Raw genomic sequence first — 23,250 nt, forward strand, 5'->3', positions numbered from 1 at the left:
TGGTTGGAAATTTATATCCCAAGAAAAGTTAGAAATATTCTTCCTAGGATACATGTTTCCAAGAAACCTTCATTATAATCCTATTAGTATTTTACTAGGAAATTACATGGAAAAATTTAGAAAATTTCAAGGAAAATTAAATAGACTTGTTAGTGTCTTTTATAGGGAAATAAATAGAAATTAATAATCAATCTTATACAATACCATACTTAAAAGTAAATTTTCGGTAAAAAAATGTCAAATATAAAAGAAAAAAAATTATCTAAAAACAATATGATCCTGTTAAATCAACTCTTGTACTCTACATAAGTATCTCACATTTGAGTTGCTATATTTTTACAAAAATGGTATGCTAATTCACTTTGTTCATTTATCCTTTTTCTCCCAGATATTGAGACTATAGGTTATTTAATTAATTCCTTTAAATTATCTTTATCTTCTTTTTTATCTTATCCAAATGCTATATTATCCCCAGTAACTTCTATTGGTTCCCCTCCTTCAATCCCTTTATCATTGTGATCTGAGATCCATAGAAATTGTGAATGATACAATATGCAATGACAATGTTCACTGAAGTCTTGTGCGGGTATGGAAGTGTTTGATCCAAAATTACGAATTATTGCTTCCACAGACCAAAATTCCTCTTAATTTTACTTCTTAATAATGAATGTTGATGGTTAAATAATTTTGTTGCAATTTAAGACAGACGATTTTCATCATATTCATTTAAATGATATCCAGTTGAATGATAAAGTGCCAAAGAAAACCAAGCAAGTTAGCATACCCAGTATCTATCAAGTATTATTTTCTTACAATATGAAACAATAATAATGATTAATATGAATAAAGGCAACATGTATAAAAATAAATAAATAAAATAAGTGTATTACCTCTTGGGACGACAAACCCGTTCGGTGCATCTAATGCATGCATCAAAATGTGAGCATTAACTACTGATTCTTCCCACCCAACTACTACAAAAGTGAACTCCATATTAAAATTACAAGTTGCCATTACATTTTGTGACAAGTATTGTTTCCAATTCCAAAACCTAGCAGTGTCTTTGATAATAATATGGCCCTTTATGTACGTCCCATTAATTGCTTCAATGCAATTGTGAAATTTACATATTGAAAGTTAATATAATTATTCTTTTAAATGAATAAATATATAAATACTAGTTACAATAGTTGTTTACCATGGAATATAGATAATACTTATCATTACCCGCTAGTTTTGGATGAAAAATTCTAATTAAAGGAGGACGCATGTAATCGTTTTTCTATTTGAGTATCACCCTTAATACTCTATTGAAATATGTACTAATAGTCCAAACTGAGCATCTGAAACGTTCATTTGACATTGGATATCTTTGGCCCTAACCTATGGTAACTATGAATATAATAACTTGTTCTTCAACTTTAATGCTCTTGGTGTCCATAAGAAGTCTCCTACTTCTTAGCAAATTATAGAGGTTGGTAAAAACATAGGGTTTCATCCTATATACATGTCTAAACAAATGTTCATTATGCTCCAACATTAAGCATATATAAGCCCCTCCAACCACATTTTCAAAATAAATTGATATGATAGCTAGGGAAGTTATTATTGCTCCTAAAGGAACATTAACACTCTCATTGGTAATAATCATGGTAATCTTGACACCTGTATAGTGATAAAATATCAATACCAAACTATTTAAAAATTAAGAACTCATTGAAACCAACATGAAAACTCACATATATAACTAAAAATTCATTTATAACATTAAAATAGTCATTCTCATTGTAAACAAGAGAAATCAAAACATTATGCTTTCTTCATGAAGGAATTTCAAAAACTCCCTTTTCCCAATGTCAGATCAAACAAATAGCACTTTATTTTCTTTTGTATCCAACAAAGTGTTGACGATATGTTGGCTCCTTTCTTGATTTTGATAATAACAAAAATTAATAAAGTTGACAATTGCAAATTAAGTATTTCAGATACTTTTATTTCAAGAGACATGCATTTTAAAGTTGCTGGAAGATGGGCCCAAGCCCACACGACCAAGGAAAGCTCGCAAGTCCAAGTGTGTGGAAGATGAGTTCAAACTCATAGACCAAGGAAGACACACACATCCAAGAGAGGAGGAAGATGGGTTCAAGGCTCATAGACCAAGGAGAAGGCCAATAGGCCCATATAGTGATGGCAAGATGGTAAATAAAGAGTCATCTCATATAGATGGCACTGATATAATTAGTTTAAGTTCCAGGGGTATTTTTGCAAGTGATTGATCAATCAACAATTTGATTTTTGCAAATGGGGGAAATAATGACTAGTTTGAGTTGGGGAAACTATAAATACCCCACAAAACCGTGAGTAAAGGAGTGAATGAACATTTATCATCATATCTTCAAGCCACGAACCTTTATCTGGCAAGTTCCTATCAAAAGTATTTGCGAGAGAAAGAGAGAGAGCTTTACTTATGAAAAACCTTCAATCTCTTTCAATCATCCTTGCATTTATCATAGTACAAGCTCCTTGACATATTCACAACGTGGTACAAAGGAAAAGACGACTTGAAGTAATTTGTTTGATTTTAAAGCTGCTATTTGAAACCCTAGAAACCCTACTTTGATACTATATTAGATTCTAGGGTTGGAGAAGGCTAGTTGAAGTGAAGAAAGTGGAAGAAGAAGAAGAGAAAAGGAGGAATGAAGGGTTTTCTATTGCAGAGAAGGTAGACGTGTGGAGGAGGAGAAATTAGGGCCACAAAGGAGAATATGCTCTCTTGCCTATCTTCTTTATTTCTAATGTAATGAAAATTACACAAGTAACTCAAATACCCTTATACACAATGTACAATGAAGGGGTAAAAGAAAACAAAAATTACAAGTTATACCATCAAATAAGAATAATCAGCTTTTCCAATAAACATTCTCTATTTCCTCCTGTTTGAAGCCTTGAAGTAAGATGGGTTTGAGTCTAGCAAGAAGGAGAAGATGCAGTCTTTCATTGAGAAATTGTTTAGAGGATAGAAAAACAAGAAACCTTAAAAACACCAGGCTGTCATATATGATTCCTCTTTGCACGAAGACAAACTCCACCTTCAAATCATCTAATTGAAACTCTAGCAATCTACAATAGCATCGCTGAGAAGTCAGGATTCTTCTCCAATTACATCAAAGGATTGATGGAACCTATTTACATGGAGAAATGACACCCCTTTAGCCTCCCTAAATAATTGGAGGGGACCAATCCCTTACTAAAACATGGTCTACCAGATCTAACCTTATATGTTTCCTATCTAAGTCAAGTATATGTATAATTATTGAGAAAATTCAAGCCACCATGTGTTGAATTTATGGAAAAGAGAAATACTTCAATGACTTAATATAATCAGAGTACATGAACCTCTATTTATAATAGAGGAAAGTAGTATAGTCCAACTACAATTAAACTACTTTTGTCCTAATTATACCCAAACTTTAACACTTAAAGATAACCCAATATAAATAGAAGACTAACATGACTAAAATACCTTTAAATTGAAACTCTCATGTGAGACCTCCTTCTATAATAATTATGGTTCTGTAAGACTTCTTATTGTGTAAGACTCATAATGCCACCTCACGTGATCATGGTAGGTCCATATCTTATGGGCTTAGGCCCATCTCCCAACATACTTGGATATGTGGGCCTTCCTTGGTCTTATGGGCTTGGGCCCATCTTCCAACACACTTGGATATGCAGGTCTTCCTTGGTTGTGTGTGTTTGGGCCCATCTTCCAACACCATGAATGAGTGAATGAAGGAGTACAGGATTGAGAAAACTTCTATACATTCAAGGCCAAAACCCAAGAGAGAGAGCCAAGGCAAGGTGACAAATTTTTAATGTATTGAATGAATGTAGAAGACTTAAAAGGGTTAATATAGGTTTTGAAATAAAATCTCAAGGTCATCCTCTAGCTAGGAGTCATCTGAGTGTCTTGACAAAATTGCATGAATCAATACAAATCAATGTTTAACCATTCCTTTCTTCACCTATTAATTTGGATCTTGATTTCCTTCATGTAATTGATTGATTTGGCCTTGTTCTTCTTCCTTTAATTAAGTAATGTCTTAACGGCTAGGAGTGATTTTATTCTCACTTATCTTATGTCAATTGGGCATCATGAACAAGAGCACCAACGTGAGGGGGAGTGTTGGAAGATATGGAGGACTGCCATTTTATACAAAAATATTCTATACAACATTTACAACAAGTTGAGAGTTCATGATGTTCTCTCACCCCCAACTTAAGGTGGAGTGTTGGAAGATAGGGCCCCAAGTCCACACGACCAAGGAAGGCCTACAAGTCCTAGTGTGTTAGAAGATGGGCTCAAGCCCATAAGACCAAGGAAGACCCACACATCCAAAAGATGTAGAAGATGTGCTCAAGGCCTATAAGTCAAGGAGAAGGCCCATAGGCTCACATATAATGATGGCAGAATGGTAAATAAATGGTCATCTCATAGAGATGGTATTGATGTAATTAGGTTAAAACCCTAGACCCTAAACCCTAAGTTCAAGGGAATTATTGTAATATAGTAGTTTCATTAATCTATAAATAGAGCTTTAGAGGGAGGGTTATGACATCAAGTCCATAACCTCTTCTTCCTCTGGTTTTCTCTCAATGAGTCCCTTTCTCTTTTTCTCCATGAGCTAAATCCATGGAGTCTTGAAAATCAACACTTATCTTTCAAAGCACCATACCCTTGAGGAAGTGTAAGAGCAAGTTTATAGGATGTAGGCTTAGATTCATTTGTGATCATATGGGTTTGAAGTGTTGAGATAGCCACCTTGTCATCATTGGATGGGCATTACGTTGGGGAGGAAGGGACGTAGGTGTTCGGTAGGGAAGTAGAACAGTTTCAATTTGATCATTGCCTAAGGAAGAGATGGAAGATAGTGGGGAAGTAGTTGATGAGGTTTGAGGTAGTTGTGAAGTATCGGAGGATAAGTTTGGAGGACTAGGAACATAAATTTCATCAGAGGATGAACGGGAGGGGGGGATGAAATGGTAGATGTTTCACTTAACTTGTCGAAAAAATATTTTACATAAGAGTAAGGGGAGAAGTAATTTTAAAATTTTCTTTTGATAAATAATGGAAGCATGACTCATCAAACACAACCTGCCTAGTGATAAATTTTTTTTTTAAATATGAAAAAAATAATTGAAAAACCTTTATGAGAATCATGAAATCCAAGAAATACACAAGGTATAGATCACGATTCAAACTTGTTTTTGTTATAAGGTCGTAAAGGAAAACATAAACGTCCAAAAACATAAATATGATTGTAAACATGAGAGTCATTTAGCAGTAAAGAGTAATGTGTTTTTCGTTATAAGGGACCAATAGGAAGCTAATTAATCAAATATATTGCAGTTTGAAAAGCTTCAACCCAAAAACTAGTTGGAATTACTACTTTCATATAAAAATTATAATCCAGTTTCAACTATGTATCTATGTTTTCTTTCAACAATTCCATTTTGTTCTGGAATATAAGGACAAGAGAGATGATGAAGAGTTCCATATTGAATCAAATAATTTTTAAAAAGAGAATTTATGTACTCACCTCCTTACTTCGATCCTACAAGAAAATTGATTTTCCACCATATTTCTAAATATAACAAATGTTCCAAAGGCTTCATATTTAACCTTTAGAGGATACATCCACAAAAAATCTTTTGTAATCATCAATCAAAATAATATAATACTTGAATCCAAATTTAAAAATTAATGGTGAAGGTCCGCACAAATCAAAATAGACTACTTTAAATGGTTTAGTAGCTTTATGTTCAACATGATAAAAAGGCAACTTACTTTGGTTTGCCATCTAACAACTAACACACATATCTAAAACAAAACTCAAAGTAGGAACTAGTTTTTGTCTAACTAAGGATGAAGTCAAAGTTAAAGATTGATGACCATCTCCTATGCCACAACATAGATTGTGGTTCTTTTGTGGCTGCAAAAATTTTTCTTCCTAAGGAATGATGTATAGATTATTAGACATTGTCCCTCTAGCCTGAATTATTTCATTTTGTGTGTCCTTGACATGAAAACAATTTGGATGAAACTCCATAAAACAATTATTGTCTTTTGTAAACTTTGAAACTGAGATTATATTTTTTATAATGTGTGGAACTAGAAGCACATTATTAAAGTAAAAAGCACCGATAGAAGATGGTAGTTGAACTTGTCATTTTCCTTTAATAGAAAGAGCATTACCATCTCCTACTTGTCCTTTTCTTGACCCTATATAAGGATATAGGTTTGAGCACATACTTGGATTATTTGTTGTGTTGTAGCACCAAAATCAGAGAACCACTGTGTCTTTGTTTGATTCAAAGATGGTGAAAGCTGTTAAATCCCTTAAAATATTTTTAATTTTATAATTTTGATTGAACCAAAGCCAGCATGTATCAACAACGTGATTGGACTTGTAAAATATTGGGCTTGTAAAATATTTAACAACGAATCCCATTTGATCTTGTAGTGGATGATCATTGCTTCTTATTGTTGAATTGACCAAAAGTCTTATTTCCGGATGGATGAAGTTGTAATGTTTTGGGGATTTACCTAAATTTTGATTGAAAATTTGGTTATTGTTCTCTCACTTTGATGACTTGTTGGCAAAAGTTTTGTTCGCCATCATGGCTGAGAATGAATTTCCAAGTGTTTACTTATCCAAACATGACTTTGTAGTACTGGTAGAATTTCTTCTTAAGTTAGAAATTGAGGTCGAGCAAGCCTAGTTGTGACCGAGGATTCATACGGGGCATTTAAGCCATGGAGAAGCCAAAAAGATTTCTCTTCTTCTGAAATAGGACTTTGTATGGCTGCCAGGGTGTCACATATTCCTTTGAATTTTGTGACATAGTCATCCAAAGTTTGATTCTCCATCTTCTTCATTGTTTGAAATATTTGACAGAGGTGCATCTTATGTACCTTTGAGTGATTTGCAAAAATGTCATACATCTCTTGTAGTCTTAAGTCCAACCACATTACAAAGGGTTTCTTCAACCATTATAGCATTGAACCAACTAATAAGTAATTGGTCTCTAAGTTCTTATTCTTCAAAAGATGGATTTATCATGGATGGGTTATCACTAACAAATTGTGAAGTTGGCATAATAGATTCATCAATGAATCCCATGAGATGTTGAGATTTCAAAATTGAAATCCATCGACTTCTCTATTATACATAGTTGTTGGAGGAGAGTTTAATTGAAATGAGTGTAGTAATAGATGTAACTAACATGAGAGATGGATTTAAATATATTGAGATGACATTGATACTCATGATGATTTCTAAAAGAAAGACGGTAGAAAGGTAAAAAAAAAAAGAGAGAATTGATGGAAGTGTAAGTAGAGAAGACAAATTAATGAAGAAGATGATAATAAAAAGAATAAGGTATGAAATTAATGAAAGAGTACCTACTTGTTTGAATGTAATCACCCTCCTCAGGATCAAACCATATGCTCTGATACCATGAGAAAACTTAAGCCACCATGAACAAGTGAATGAATGAGTGCAGGAATGAGAGAGTATCATCGCATTCAAGACTAAAACCCAAGAAAGAGAGAGAGAGAGACAAGGCAAGGTCACAATTTTTTTATGTATTGAATGAATGAATATAGATGAGGTACAAAGATTTACATAGGTTTTGCAAAACCCTTAAATGAGAAATATAATGTCAAGGTCATCCTCTAGTTAGGTGTCATCTAAGTGTCTAGACAAAATTACATAAATCAATACAAATCAATGTTTAATCATTCCTTTCTTCTTTCATTAATTTTGGACATTGATTTCCTTCATGTAATTGATTGATTTGGCCTTGATCTTCTTTCTTTGATTGAGTGATTTGAAATAATTTGTCTCTTGATTGATTTGGGTAGATTGACTATGATTTATAGGAGATCCCTGAATAACTTTGGAGGGTTGTAGTGGGACCCGAATATAGGAGATTGTAGGGATGGATTTTTCTAAAAACCATGCTTTGGGACATCCTCCTTTGTGTGGATGAGGTAGATGTCACCATTGCATGGTTTTGCATCGGTGACATGTCCCCTTTTGCTTCTTGTGCCACCTTTGTATGAGTTTGGTCTTCCTTTGTATTTATGGTCTTTGGTGTAGCTTAGAACAATGTATCCTCTTGTGCATATCTTTGTGTGTTCATATGTCTTTGTTCCTATCTAAGTACATGTATAATTACTAGATCGGAAGACCGTCCTGAGGTCAGGTGAAGGAGAACACAGAGTATTGGGCAGTATTGTCTTTTTTGTATACATAAATAATAAGTGCAGATTGGGATCTTCCTACTCTAAATTAACCAGATGAATCTCGGCCTTAATTTAAAATATTTAGGCCGTCATTATTGGGATGTAGATATTAAAGAGGTGGACATTAGAGCACCCGAGTGATGTTGCTTCCATTCGTACAAGCAAAAGAGCATATTAATGAGAGAACAAGAGAGAAGAAAGCTGATACCGAACATGTGGAACCTCCGTCCTCCCATTCGCTTCTCTTCTCCCCTACCCCAAACCGCACTCCCACCCCCCTTTCAAATGGCCGGATTCTGTTGCCTAGACATCCATTATGATTCTTGCTTTTTTGCTCTTCGTCCTCTCCTTTCTTCTCCTGGCTTTTTTCCTGGAGGAAGAAGGGAGTTAATGAACCAGGAAGAATCAAAGTATCCGAGAGGCACAAGTCGCGGATTGGAAAGAAGCAGCAGCACAAACTGGGAACCATGGGAAAATACGCGGAGATGCTGGACATGGGCGTGAAAATCGTAACTCGATTCCACTCTCATTGCCCTCAGACGGCTCGGATGTATTACAGGCCTCCATCGACGGAGAACTGCCATGGCGACCATAACGATCACGAAGCTGGCCACAACGACCATAATGATCACGAAGCTGAGAGTGGGGATACAGCCACGCGGCCAAGCTGCAATGGGAAGCCCGTCGATTCGGTAGATGCCACCATTCTCTTCTCCGTTATCTGAGAACAATAGCTTCATGATCTTCCTCTTCTTCCTTGCAGACTGCACTGTCCTCATTTACGTAAATAAATTTCGTACATCCATTGTTGCCTTTCGAAAGGGAATTTGCGGGCATAAACCTTCAATCAAAAAGGAATTCAACAAGTGATAAGCATCATTAATCGCAGTTCCAATGTGATGAAGATATTGATCTGGATATCCAAGCCATTATCAAGATAGTCCCTTTATTTCGAACGTCTTCATAGCCATTGATCATCATATTAGATGATGTTAGTAATTCATTTTCATCTCTAAACCGGCCTGATAATACTAATTAATATATTTATTCTCTACAAAATATTAGGTAATTTGTCATTTAAATTTTTTTAAATATATATAATACTAAATTTTTTTAAGTGACATATTATTGTGATTAGTACCTCAAATTGATAACATTAAGCTTTTTTTCATTATTTTTACAATTCAATTTTGGCCGATTTTTATTGAAGGACAAAAGGTAATTTTTTGAGAAAAGGGCTAGAAATGGCTTTTTTTTTTACCATTTAATCGAGCCATATTTAAACAAATATGTGCCCCACATTGTTCATCGGCCATTCTATAATGCACCAAAGTGTTTTGAAGCTCCCCTACACATCCAAAACAATACGTCATTCTTGAATTCAAGATGAATGGCCAAAAGAGATGGATTCAAAAAAGAAAATAAATTCCCCTGTTACTTTGAAATTTAACACGTATCCCTTAAATTTTTTCATGTTGAACTTTGCTCCCTATACTTCAAATTCATTTGATTAAGTCAAGTTTAAGTTTTGACAGTAAATCTATTAAATTAGACTTTCACTTGGTGCCTCCCATAGCTCTTTCAAAACTCACTATTTGAGGTTTTAAATTTCATTGAGGTTACACTTTGAAATCTTATTTGAGATTAATTTGAGTTGTTATTGTGTGTGTTGAAGAACAAATATGAAGAGTCTTACACGACTCTCAGGGGAAGAGGTTCAACCAAGGAGGAATTTTAGTATTACCAAACTTATACTTTGTTAGAGTTATTTAATTGATGTAACACTTATCATTTAAGAGTTTTACTTTGGGTGATGGGTAGTTAAATTTAACTCAGATTCTATTTTGTTGAATTTATGAAAAAGAGAAATACTTAATTGACTTGTCGAATTTGAGTACAATGTGTCTCTATTTATAATAGAGAAAACTAGTATAATCCAATTATAATAAAACCTACCCTTGTCCCAGTTACACCCAAAGTTAAACACTAAAAGATAAGTCCTAAAACAATGGAATGACTGAACATAAAAAGAAGACTAACATAACTAAAATACTTTTAACTAAGACTCTTCTATGAGATCTTCTGTAAGACTCCAGCATATTAATTCTGGCTCAATGAGACTTCTTGTTGTGAGAGACATGTAAGACTCTTTCATACCTGCTCTTGAACACTACCCATTAAGATAAAGTTTATAATTTCAGCTTGCAAAGAAAAAAAATCTTGGTTTTCAATTTTCTTTTGCAGATTTTTTTTCATAGATGCCACATATTTCATCTTTTGTTCTCCCACTTTCTTGAATATCCTGGTCATATAAAAATTAGCACAATATGTGGAATAAAATACCTTTTTCTTATACTTCTTCTTCTATTTATCCAGCTCAAACTGGGGATAAAAAAGACATAGAGACACAACTTGGATATAACACAATGTGGGAGAAGAAAATCAGTCCTACTCGTACGCCATAGCTCCATACACCACCCAAAAATGGTCATGCTCTGGAATACACTCCGCTCAATTTTAAAGGCAAAAAAAAACCTAACTTTAGTGCTTAACAAAGAGACTACCACTTTTTAATTGGGTAAAGAATAAAATACTTGACTCAAGTTGGATGTTGGATACACTTTATAATTTTTAGGTAGTGGGTCTAGGCATTACTCTGAAGTGGTGAAAACACAAGAAAATAAACTACAGAAATAATAAAGGAAAACAACTTTAATTGGAAGGAGGCAACAAAAAAGTGCCTAATTTTACCACAAGAAGTGCCTGTTTGGTTGAATACAGGTCAAGTAGGTTTGCCTCTACTTCCAATTTATTTCCTTCCCTAATTGCAGAGCAGTATTGAAGACCATCATCCACCTTCAGTATATGATTGTGGCTTGAAGGGAGGAGGAAAGGAAAAGAAAGAAAACAGTAATGGATGGCAACGAGCTCTGTAAATGAGCCTGGTCCAAAAGCTTTCAGTTTTACGGGTTGAAAATATCAACGATTGAAAGATCAAAATGTCACCCAGAAAATGGAACTGGCGGCTCTGTGAGACCAGGTTAAGAGGGTTAGGCAGCAGAAGCTTCTTAAGTAGGAATGACAAAATGGTAGTCAATTTGGTGGCGTAACTTGCTGGAAAAAAATGATTAAAAATTGTCAAACACTTGAAAAATGGAAGCCTCAAGCTCTTTAATGAGGTTGCATTTATTACCGCCATTAAGTCTTACCTGTGCCTCCATCATCTCTGACTCTCAAACCCGGAAGCCCTCATTCACTGCTCACTTTACGCCCAGTAATTTTTTTTTATTTTTTTATTTTTTTAAAATATATACAAATATATTTTCAAAACAGTATGACAATTTTACCTTTAAAGCAATCAGATTTTGTTTGTAATATTTAAAAAACAAATTGATCAAGAATATTGTTAAATTTGGGTAGAAGACACTTTCCCAAAATGATTAGCCATTTAGAATTTTTTTTTTTTCAGCTAATAAATACTATTCACTAATGTATGTGGGAATATCCTTTTAATACTCTCCATCTCGTGTGTAAGTACGTGGATAATTTGAGTAGAAGCCCTTTAAATGGTGGCACATAGATAATTTTGGGTGAATGATCACATATGATACCATGTTAAATTTTGGTCGAAGGTCCTATTCCAAAATGATTAGCCACTTAGTAAATTTTTTTCCTAAATACAAGATCTTTATACGGACTGATGCCAAATCGAATTATTTTTAAAATATTTTAAATATTATTACTTTATTTTCTTAGTTTTATTTATTGCACTTAGGTGGGCAGGCACTCTGCTGTTACCCCTAATTATAAACCATATAAAAAAATAAACGTGGCCAACGCACATATAAAAAAACGGTAGAGAAACCGAGAGAACCTCCCCCAGAAGACAAATTTCTGGCGCACCTACCGTATAGCTCGCTCCAACGTTACTTTATTGCATCCAGAGATGCTGCAAAGTTGGAAACTTTCGGCGCCGATTCTTCCGCAATTTTCAAGTTTCATATGGGCGACATTTCAAAATTCATTTTAATGGAAATGAGAGCTGTGAGATTTAAGAGGCCAGCACTCGCTCTCGCTCTCTCAGGCTCGTTGACTAAAGGTAGAAGCCGTCCAGACAACGACCACCAATCAGAATAATTTATAGAATGGCGAAAGAGGGAAGAAAGGCAGGTAGAAGCCAGGCAGAAGGAGAGGATCACCTATAAATACCCACTCACCTTCTTCCCCTTCTCCTCAACATTTCATGGGCTCCTGTCTTTGGGACGTTTTCTAAGCAAACTCTTTTCCTCCTTCTCCCATTTCTCTTCTTTTTCTTTTTCTTTTTCTTTTTCTTTTTTCTTTTCTTTTTTCATTCAATTGTTTCTTCCTCTTCGTTTTTTTGTCAATTGAGGAAGAGAGAGAGAAGTAATTGGGAGGAATGGGGAAATACGTAGAGATGCTGGATGCAGGAGTCAGAATCGCGGCTCGCTTCCATTCTCACTGCCCTCAGACGGCGCGTATGTACTACAAGCCTCCCCCTACTGACGAAAACCGCAACAAGACCGACGGCGGCGGGGATAGCGGCACCGGTGGCAGGGACACAACTGCTTCCGCTTCGCGTCGTGGATGCAATCCTGACGCCGTTCTTTGGGTGGATACCGCCGAAATCATTCTTTATTCCGTTGTATGAGATAATCATTTCTGTGCGAGAAGATTCAAGCCCATTTTTGGGGTCTGTCTTGCTGCTTCTGGGTTTCCCTCCCCATTGGCGGCAACGGATATTAACGAGTTATTAATGAAGTTCGTTTGAATTTGTTCTTCGGAATTGTTCCCAGTTCATACTGCATAGACGATATTTCAAGTTTAAGTTAACAGATTCACGACTCTCCCACCCCCTTCTTCGCATTTGGATCCAAATGAGGAGAAACCTTACACTTGTTCATTTTAGGTTACTTAGACTAGAATTTGTTTTCCTGCCTTGAACAGGGTCAGCTTTAATAATATTACTTTATTATTCCATTTTAAAAGTTTATATTTATTTATGTATTTTCCTACCCAACATAAATAATTATAATAAAGTGAGTAAGATAACGTATTAGGTGAATAGTGAAAATACCCACTTTACTTAAATTTTAAATAAAAAATGAAGAACTAATTAATAAAATACAAAAATCTGAAATTGAAAATTAATAAAGTAGTGATTAAATTAAGAAAAAAAGATTTTAAACATTAAATATAGATAAAAAAATACTGAAACAGTAAATTAATAAAATATACTTTAATTTAAAAATAACAAGCTAACAATAAATAGATAAAAAATTAACATATAGAAAAGACAACATAAAATAAATTAAAGAGATTAAAAATTGAATATTATAAAATAAAAAAATTAGAAACCATAATTAATTAAAATATTTAAAATTAAAAAATAAAATAATAAGTAGTAGAATTTTTACACCTTTTATATTTTCTCAACACAAATCTGTAAAACAAAAAAGTGAAGTAAAAATGTTGTAAAAATATCAGATATCAGAAAGTAAATATGTATAAATCTTAAACTGGAGATTTAAATAAAATTAAAGAACGGTATTTTGAATAACCAAATTACATAAATCAAAAAAATAGAAACACAATTTTGAATTATTAAATAACGCAAATCACGGAAAAGTAAGTGAACTAACTTTTTTTATAATACCAGATAGAAAAATAAAAACCGTAATAATTAAAAAGTGGAAATGTGAAATAGAATATTAAATAATAAATTTAGACAGTATTAAATACCAATACTAAGTAGTAGAAAATTCTTACTTTTTATATCTTATCCATTAGAAAGTAAATCAGAAAATAATTAGTTCAATTCATTAATTAATTTCTTAAATAAAAATTAATAAAGTTAATTTTAATAACTAAATTTATTAAAAAAATTAAAAACTTAAATTAAATTAGACCATTGACTAACTAAATTATTAATATAAAAATTAAATTAAATTTAAATAAATCAGAAAACCATATTTTTGAATAACCATATTTCATAAATCAGAAAAAATAAAAAAAATATTTTTGAGTTATTAAAAATTATGTAAATCATGAAAAAAAGAAGTGAACTAAAATATATAAGAATCAGCTGAGAAATTAAATTAGTTAAATCAGAATCATAATATAGTAAAAAATATAAAACTGGTCTATATGGAGAACGTATTTTGAAATTAGTAAAACATTTTTTTAAAAGAAAGAAAATTCATAAATATAAAAGAGATGCAAATGTAAAGAGAAAATTTTGAAAATACAGGTAATATAATAAATGAAAGAACACTAAAGTATACGAAAGAAGAAAAAGAGAATTAAATCAATCACAAAAATATGAAAAGGAAAAATATAAAAAAGGATAAATAAAATAAAAATAAAAATAAATAATTAAATGTCATAATTAAATGGAACATTAAAGTAGAATGATATTTTAAAATGAGAAAAATATTTTTTATCTATTTATTATGTCAAAAACAATTGATGTAAAATTTGCTAAAGTGACTTGCGTTCATTGGGTTGTCTTCCTCGTACAGCCTTGAGTGAGATGGAAGATGATAGCAAGGGGTTATTCCTGAGTCAAAAGCCATGGGTATATTTTTGGCTTGGTAAAAGTCAATATGGGGAAGAACGGAAACATCTGTATAATTTTTTATTTTTTTTGCATGTTATTGCATTAACAGAGCAAACAAAGAAAGCAATAATTGAAGGCCACAATTATAAGAGAAAATGTGCCCTTGGTTGGAAATTTATATACTAGAAAAAACTAGAAGTGGTTTTCCTAGGATATTCATTTCCAAGAAACCTTCAAATAAAATTCTAATAGTACCTTACTAGGAAATTACAAGGAAAATGTTAAAATTTTCCAAGGAAAATTAAACGGACCCGTTTGTGCCTTTTCTAGGGAAATAATTGGAAATTAATAATTAATCTTATACATTACTATACTTATCCGCTAAATTTCAAGTAAAATAAAATGTCAAATACAAAATTTTAAAACTTTTTTTAATCTAAAAACAAATTGATCATGTTAAATCAAATTTTTTACTCTACATATTGTCCTTCATTTGAACTGCTATATTATTATGAAAATGGTTAACTAATTAAGTTTGTTTATTTCTCCATCTTCTCCCTGATATTGAGATTATAGGTTGTTTAATTAGTTCTTCCAAATCATTTTTATCTTCTTCTTAATCTTGTCCAAATTTTACGTCATCCTTGATGGTTTCAACTAGTTCCTTTCCTTTAATCCCTTCATCATTGTGAAATGATATTTGTATAAAATTGTGAACACTATTAAGCAACTTACATTGAAAAGAAATTTCCAACTCAAAATAATTTGAAAGAGATCAAACAAGTAACACTAGTTTTACAAAAGGAATACTGAAAAATTTACAAGATAGAAATATAGAATAAGAATCTATTACAGGGAGCTTTCAATAACTTTCAAGTAAACCACAATACCAAGAGATGATCTCTAATATTACATAATTCTATAGATAAAACATCTACCTAATATTTCACAACCATTTGTTGTCCAACAAAGGCCTAACATACATGATATATTTCTCTGCCATTTGTTGTCCAACAAAAGGCCTAACATACATGATTTCGTGACTGAGAAATGAAATGGCCATTCAGCCAATTGAACTCTTCTTGTTTCAACCATTATAGAAAGACTACAAGAATCCATCTATCATCACAACTCTTTTTTAAGAATTTTTTCAACACTTCCATCCATGCCATTTTTAGGCAATATCTATTTCGTGCAAGGCCTGCCTTTATGTTGTCTACACCGAACATGTCCAGATTAGCAAATGAACTAAAGCACATTTTATCAATCTCTGTTCAATGGTAAACTATCCATTTTCTGTTTCAAACAATATGAGAGCTTATTTTCACCAAAAAAACTACTTTTTTATTTTATTTTTTTCATTCATTTGACAATGTATAGATACTTCCATAGATTTGTTCCACACAAGATAAAGATCCTCTCTTTCCTTCTAGAATAAAACAAGGGTGCATGGAGCAATAGAAATATCTGAAACGGGTGTTTTTTAGCACTTCCATATGTATTGAGTGTGCAACATGAGAAAAAAAGTCAAAAGTCATCCTGATCTTTTCTTTTTGCTTCCTCTTTGCATCTTTCTGTCATAATTCTGAAAGAGAATGAGTGAACTTGCTTGGAACAGTACAATGACATAGTAGGAGAATAAAATAAGAATGCAAATGAGACATAAATTTATATTTAGAGATTGAAATGAACATTGTCTGTTAGATGTTCAAGAGGGTAGAGGAGGTCCAAAAATTTCATGAATCAGATGTTCCTCAGTTCCGGAGTTGCTTCATTGCATAGTTGAGCATGAAAATGAAGCCAGTGAGTGAAATTCTAGTAAAAAACCTTTAAATTGACAAACCCAAGCTTCTATGTCTCTGTCTATGTCTCTCCCTCTTTCTCTCTCTAGAAATTATTTTCTCTTTTGAAAAAGATTTTTCTTTCCACTCTCATCTTTAAACTTATCTTTCTCTTCTTCGATCTCCCTTACTTTTATTGTTAATTGTTCTTAAATATAAAAGCTCCAAGAAGATACATCTACAGTTTCCATAATAAAAGTTGCAACTTCATGGGGGCAATCCCCAATTGACAGATCATCTCAATCTATTGTTACCATTACTGCATGGATATAAGGGACACTCAAGTAACAAAATCATCAACTAACTATTATTCACCCAGTTTGATTGTAGACCAACCTCCCAAAATCATCTTTGTAAACTATTACTGCCTCAAGCCTATGCAATCTAAGAACAAACTCTTCAATAACAGGAATATCTCCAATTTGCTTGAGGGCCTCCTTACTAGGTTACTAGGGTCAATGGCAAGAATATCAACATCGATAGCCATTACTGCATGCTATCCTAGGGCTATTCTCCCCACAATCACAAAGCTCACATTAACTTTCTCCACACCCAAAATACTACCCACTTTGTCAATCATCTGACTGACCAGTAAACAAAATATATTGATACCAAATAAAAAAAATTCTTCAACGAATGCTTAGTTTGTAAAATAATCTTTCAACAACATAAATTTCTTAAAAAGTGAAACATTTAAGTTTAACCTTCCATCCAATAATTGCAAAATTGAAGGAATACATGCCCCATAGAAAATACAAAGAAAATAAGAAACAAAAACCACAATGAAAATTGAAATAAAGATGTGTAATACGAAGATAAATAAATAAATAAATAAGTAATTACATAAAATAAAGATATGCATACCAAATATTACAACACTGAGTGTACCCCTTTTCAATCTTTGAGGCGAGAAAAAGAACCATCCAGATTGTGCTTAATAGTGAAAACCCATTTACAACCCATGAGTTTCTTGCCGGGAGGAAGAGGAACTTGGGTCCAAGTCTGACTCTCATATAATGTACGCATTTCTCCTTCCATGGCCCTCTTCCATCTTGGATCTCTCAGAGCCTACTGATATGACTGTGGATTAGAGATGGAAGAAATAGATGCAAGAAATTGATAGCATGAAGGAGATAATCCATGGTGAGAAATAAAATTAGATATAGGATGAGAAGTGGGGGGACCCAGTGCAAGTCCTAGGCTTCTTGCATAGAGGTATGAGTCGAGTATCAAATTATGGGCCAAATACAACAAGGGAAGACAAGCTTACCTCAAAGGGATGAAGTAGATCAGCATCAAGTGGCACAATGGGATTCAAAACTGCTTGAATTGATGAAAGACCCGAAGGAGTATATTTTTGTCAAGTTGTGGAGCCTAATTAAAGTCCTACGTTGAGTTGGTCGTAGATTGACCTGTATATTAACTGTTATTTCATTAAGGGCAGTTTGAAAATTTTACTCTTGTATCGCGGTTGCCCTAATTTTTCTTTATAATTGAGGGGCACCGCTATTAGGGTTTGATCATCTATAATCCTAGGAGCATCTCGAGTTGCAGCCCAAGAGGTCAGAGAGAAACACCTGTAAGTGTGCAATTTCTCTTGTAAACTATTTCATCTTCATAGTGGATTACTATAGAGGTGGAAGAAAGGACATAGTCTCACCATGAGGCGAACCTGTATAAATCTTGTTATGCTTTTTCGTGATTGTTTTTTCCCTTCTTCCGCGTTTATTATTATTGCTCCCGTTTGGAATTAGGTCATCTAATTCCTAACACTTTTGAGGAATTACAAGATGTGTCATAAAAAAAAGGTGACGTCCCTAGAAACAATTAACTTCCAAAGAGAAGGTACGAGAGTAACCCAAAAAATACACTTAAGAGACTTAGGGTCAACCTTACTCTTTGGAGGGATGTAACATGAACAAAACATAAGAAACGAAAGACCTTCAAAGGAAGGGAGAAGGGGTCTTCATCTATAAATAAAAATGAGTATGTGGATTTATGGTTAAGTATTGAAGATAGTAGCCTATTAATAAGGAAGCATCCTTTAAGAATGGCATGGGGCCAGTAAAACTAAGGAACATTCATAGAGTAGAGTAGGCCATGGGCTACCTTGAGGAGCTGTCAGTTTTTCTTTTGGCTACACAATTTTGTTGAGGGGTGTAGGCATTGGATGCCTGATGGATAATGTCATTATTCTAACAAAAGGATTGAAATTCACCAGATAGGTACTCTTTGGCATGAAAAGACTTAAATATGGAAGAAAAAAATTCAAATCGTTCTTTAAACAAAAGTAGCCATGTGACGCGAGTGAAATCATCAATAAAAGTAACAAAATACTTAACTTGAGATATGTTTGAAATAATTTAAGGTCCCTATATATCTGAATGAATTAATGAAAAGGGAGCAACACCTTTAAGTTCAGCTCGAGGGGAATATGTCGTCCGATGTTGTTTTCTCAACTGACAAACTTCACAATTTAAAATCGATAAACTTTTCAAAGATGGAAATAAGTGCTAAAGTGATGTTGTTGATGGATGTCGTTGTTAGGAATTAGACAACCTAATTCTAGATTAACGAGAGAAATAATAATAATCGCAAAAGAAGAAAAAAGCAAGCACTAAAATACAACAAGATTTATACAGGTTTGCCTCAAGGTGAGATTACGTCCTATCTTCCACCACTGTAGTAAACCACTATGAAGATGAAATAGTTTCCAAGAGAAATCACATATACTTTCATGTATTTTTTTCTAACCTCTCTCGGGCCAAAAGTCAAAAATCCTTCTCCGATGATGAACCTCCAGGTGATAAAAACCCTAACAACAACGCCCCTCCAAATATAAAGAGAAAATTAAGGCAACTGTAATACAAGTATAAAATCCCCAAACTACCCTTAATGAAACAACAATCAATATATCGTAGACTTGGCGAGGGATCTGCCCTCGCTCGCCTTCCAACCCCCATAAAGACCTTACCGATCCTCATACCGACTCAGTGTATGGCATTGATTAGGCTCCACAACTTAACAGTCCAAACCAGTTGTGCCACAATCTTAGCTCTGTCAGAGAAGTGGAAACTGCAATTACTGGAGGCAAGTTTAAGTAATAAAAGGTCTCTTGTTCATAGCCTCCACCAATCACCTGCTTCATTATTAGATCCTAGAAAATACAAGAAGGTGAGAAGGTGATGGAACAATTAAATCATTTTTTAACTAGCTAATAGACAACAAGTTTATGGGAAATTGGGGGACAAATAAGACATCACTAATCGAAAGTGACGTAACAGAGGAGGATCCCTTCCCAAGAACTTGGTTTGGGATCCATCAGCTAGGGTAATTATTGAATTTATGAAAAAGAGAAATATTTCATTGACTTCATTAACTTATTATAATTAGAACACATGAACCTCTATTTATAATAGAGGAAGGTAGTAGAGTACAATTACAATAAAACTACCTTTGTCCCAATTACACCCCAAACTCTAACAATTAAAGATAAATCCTAGCATAATTAAATGACTCAATATAGATACAAGACAAACATAACTCAAACTAGAGCTCTTCTAGGACATGGCCATAAGATAAAGATGCCTTTGTGAGTCCTTCTTGATATTCCAACTTATGTGATAAGGATGCTAGCTCGTGCTAATCATGGTGGGTCCTACTTCTTATGTGCTTTGGGCCTATCGTGTTGGCCTTCCTTGGTCATGTGGCACATCTTATAATACTCTTAGATATATGGGCCTTCCTTGGTCGTGTGGGCTTGGGCCTATCTTCCAACACTCCCCCTCAAGCTAGGGGTGAGAGAACAACGTGAACTCTCAGCTTGCTGCAAACGATGTATAGAATCTTTTTGTATAAAATGACACATCTACCTATATGCCTTCATCTTCCAACACTCCCCTCACGTTGTTGCATCCTTCTATGAGGCCATGCTGGCATAATATAAGTGAGTAAAAATCACTCTTAGCCAGTAAGACATTGCTCCATACTCCAATTCTAATGCTGGATGTAGGGCACACTCCGTCTTCTGTAGGTAGTGTGTCTATCGGCATTACTCTGAATGTCCACCACAGTGTCCCTCCATAGGACAACGACTCTCAAGTGGTAGGAATAATAAAAGCCATTACAGGGGGGGAGGGGGGTGTAGTGGGTTTATTTATAATGGTGTCCCAATCCGGACACCGACTCTCATGGTATCCCAACTGTGATATTTTTTAGAGTTAAATTTATCATGGTGTCCCAATTCGAGCACCAACTCTCATGGTGTCCGAACCGTGATATTTTTTAGAGTCAAATAAATTATGGTATGAGAAAAGGTACTGAGGCCACCTCTTCTTCAATAATAATGTCTCATCCAAATAGACATAATAGCATCAACTGTAATGTAACATGACTATCTTCCAACACATATAACACGAACCAAAATAATAAATCTTATAGAAGGACCCATGAAATAATCATAATCCGATATACATATTTTTTTCTTAGATGAATAAGCTTCATCTTTTGTGCACCCACTTTCTTGAATATTTTGGTCACATAAACTTATCCACAACATATGGAATAAAATACCTCTTTCTTGTACTTCTTCTACTTCTCCCCCTCAAGCTGGGAGGTAATGGCAGTGATCCCAACTTGAACCAAATATCATAGATGTAGCAATAAGCCCAAATAACATTGATGTATTAATAAACCCTTAAACCAGGGAGAAATGAGATATTTTCCTGATATAGCAACTCAAACAGTGACACAAACCAAAGAGCATAAATTTGGATTTTTCAATACAACAGAATACCAACGACCTTTGATTCTTCCAATGTGAATATATTTTAAAATATAGATCAGATTGACATAAACTTTTTTCCTTCTAAAAAATGACTTAAATACCTTTCATCCAAGTATAACTTCTCTTCATAAAATATAATTATCAGAAGATAAATAATCTGATAAATTTTAATCTTTGTCATCTAGCCAAACTAAGCACTATTTCTCCTTTTTTTCTAGCATGAACATTGACTCTTCCAAGATCAATATCTCCTTATAAAAACCTCAGATCAAGAATTAGTTGAATAGGTAAGAATAAAAAATTACAGATATTTCTTTTAATATATAATTCTCTATATAAAGTCTCGTTCTTGATAGCATAAAATACCTCAAAAGTTGAAGCTTTCTACTGCTGCTCAAACCCTTTTTTCAATCTAACCTTCATTGATTCAAATATCAATTTATCTTTGTAGATAAATCCAATTGAAAATTGGTTGAATATGTAAGAGAATAAACTTACAGATATTTATTTCGATATATATATATATATATATATATATATATATATCCATATAAAGTCTCATTCTTGATAGCATAAAATATCTCTGAAATTGAAGCTTTTTGTTGCTGCTCGAACCTCTTTCGCAATCTGACAAATATCGATTTCTATTTGTAGATAACTCCAATTGGAAAAAAATTGTTTTTCCTTGGAAAGTAAACTCAAATATATTTCCGTCAATATATACTTTACAATATGAAAATATAAGTATAGAGGTGAAAAATGCAAAGCAAACTACGACTGTAGGAACTGAAAGAAAAATAACTACGAACCTATACTTAGGGTTTAGGGTTTAGGATCTCATTATCTCTATGGGTTGACCAAGTCAACTCATAGAACCTGTTTTGATACCATTGAATTTATAGAAAAGAGAAATACTTCATTGACTTTATTAACTTATTATAATCAGAGCACATGAACCTCTATTTACAATAGAGGAAGGTAGTAGAGTCTAATTACAATAAAACTACATTTGTCCCAATTACACCCAAACTCTAACACTTAAAGATAAGTTCTAGCATAATTAAATAACTCAATATAGATAAAAGAAAAACATAACTCAAAATAGAACTCTTTTAGGATGTGACCATAAGATAAAAATGTCTTTGTGAGTCTTTTTTTATCTTCCAACTTAAGATGCCTCCTCATGGTAATCATGGTGGGTCCTACTTCTTATGTGCTTGGGCCGATCTTGTGAGTCTTCCTTGGTCGTATGATCCATCTTATAATAATCTTAGATATGTGGGACTTCCTTGGTTGTGTGGGCTTTGGGCCTATCTTCCAACAGTAACAAACTTGTCTGGTAAACATGGAGACTCTTATTACCTGTAAGATGTTCGGAGGCCCATGAGTCGATGATCTAGGATGAAAAGGAGGAAGTGGTAGAAATCATACCTGAAGCAGTGGTGGCAACAACAATAGTTGAAGATGCAATAGAAGATGGGGAGGATACCATCAAAGTTTTCATCCTCAGTAATAATTCATAATCATCATCTATGAAAGTCTTATTGTCTTTTTGTAACTCGATTTTTTCTTCATTTTTCTCAATGCTATTAACCTAGGCCTGGTTAGTAGTAACCCACTTTGGTTTGCCATGAAGCCTCCAAAAATTATTCACAAGATGATTCAGTCCACCACAGTGAGTACAAACCCGATTATCAATCCTTCAAGGACTAAAGCTAGTTCTACCACCTCTTGC

Source organism: Aristolochia californica, unplaced genomic scaffold (genome assembly GCF_029961685.1).
Source record: "Aristolochia californica isolate CCGP_79_NKW_82.1479 unplaced genomic scaffold, dmAriCali1.0.hap1 SCAF_2, whole genome shotgun sequence".
NCBI classification, from domain to species: domain Eukaryota; kingdom Viridiplantae; phylum Streptophyta; class Magnoliopsida; order Piperales; family Aristolochiaceae; genus Aristolochia; species Aristolochia californica.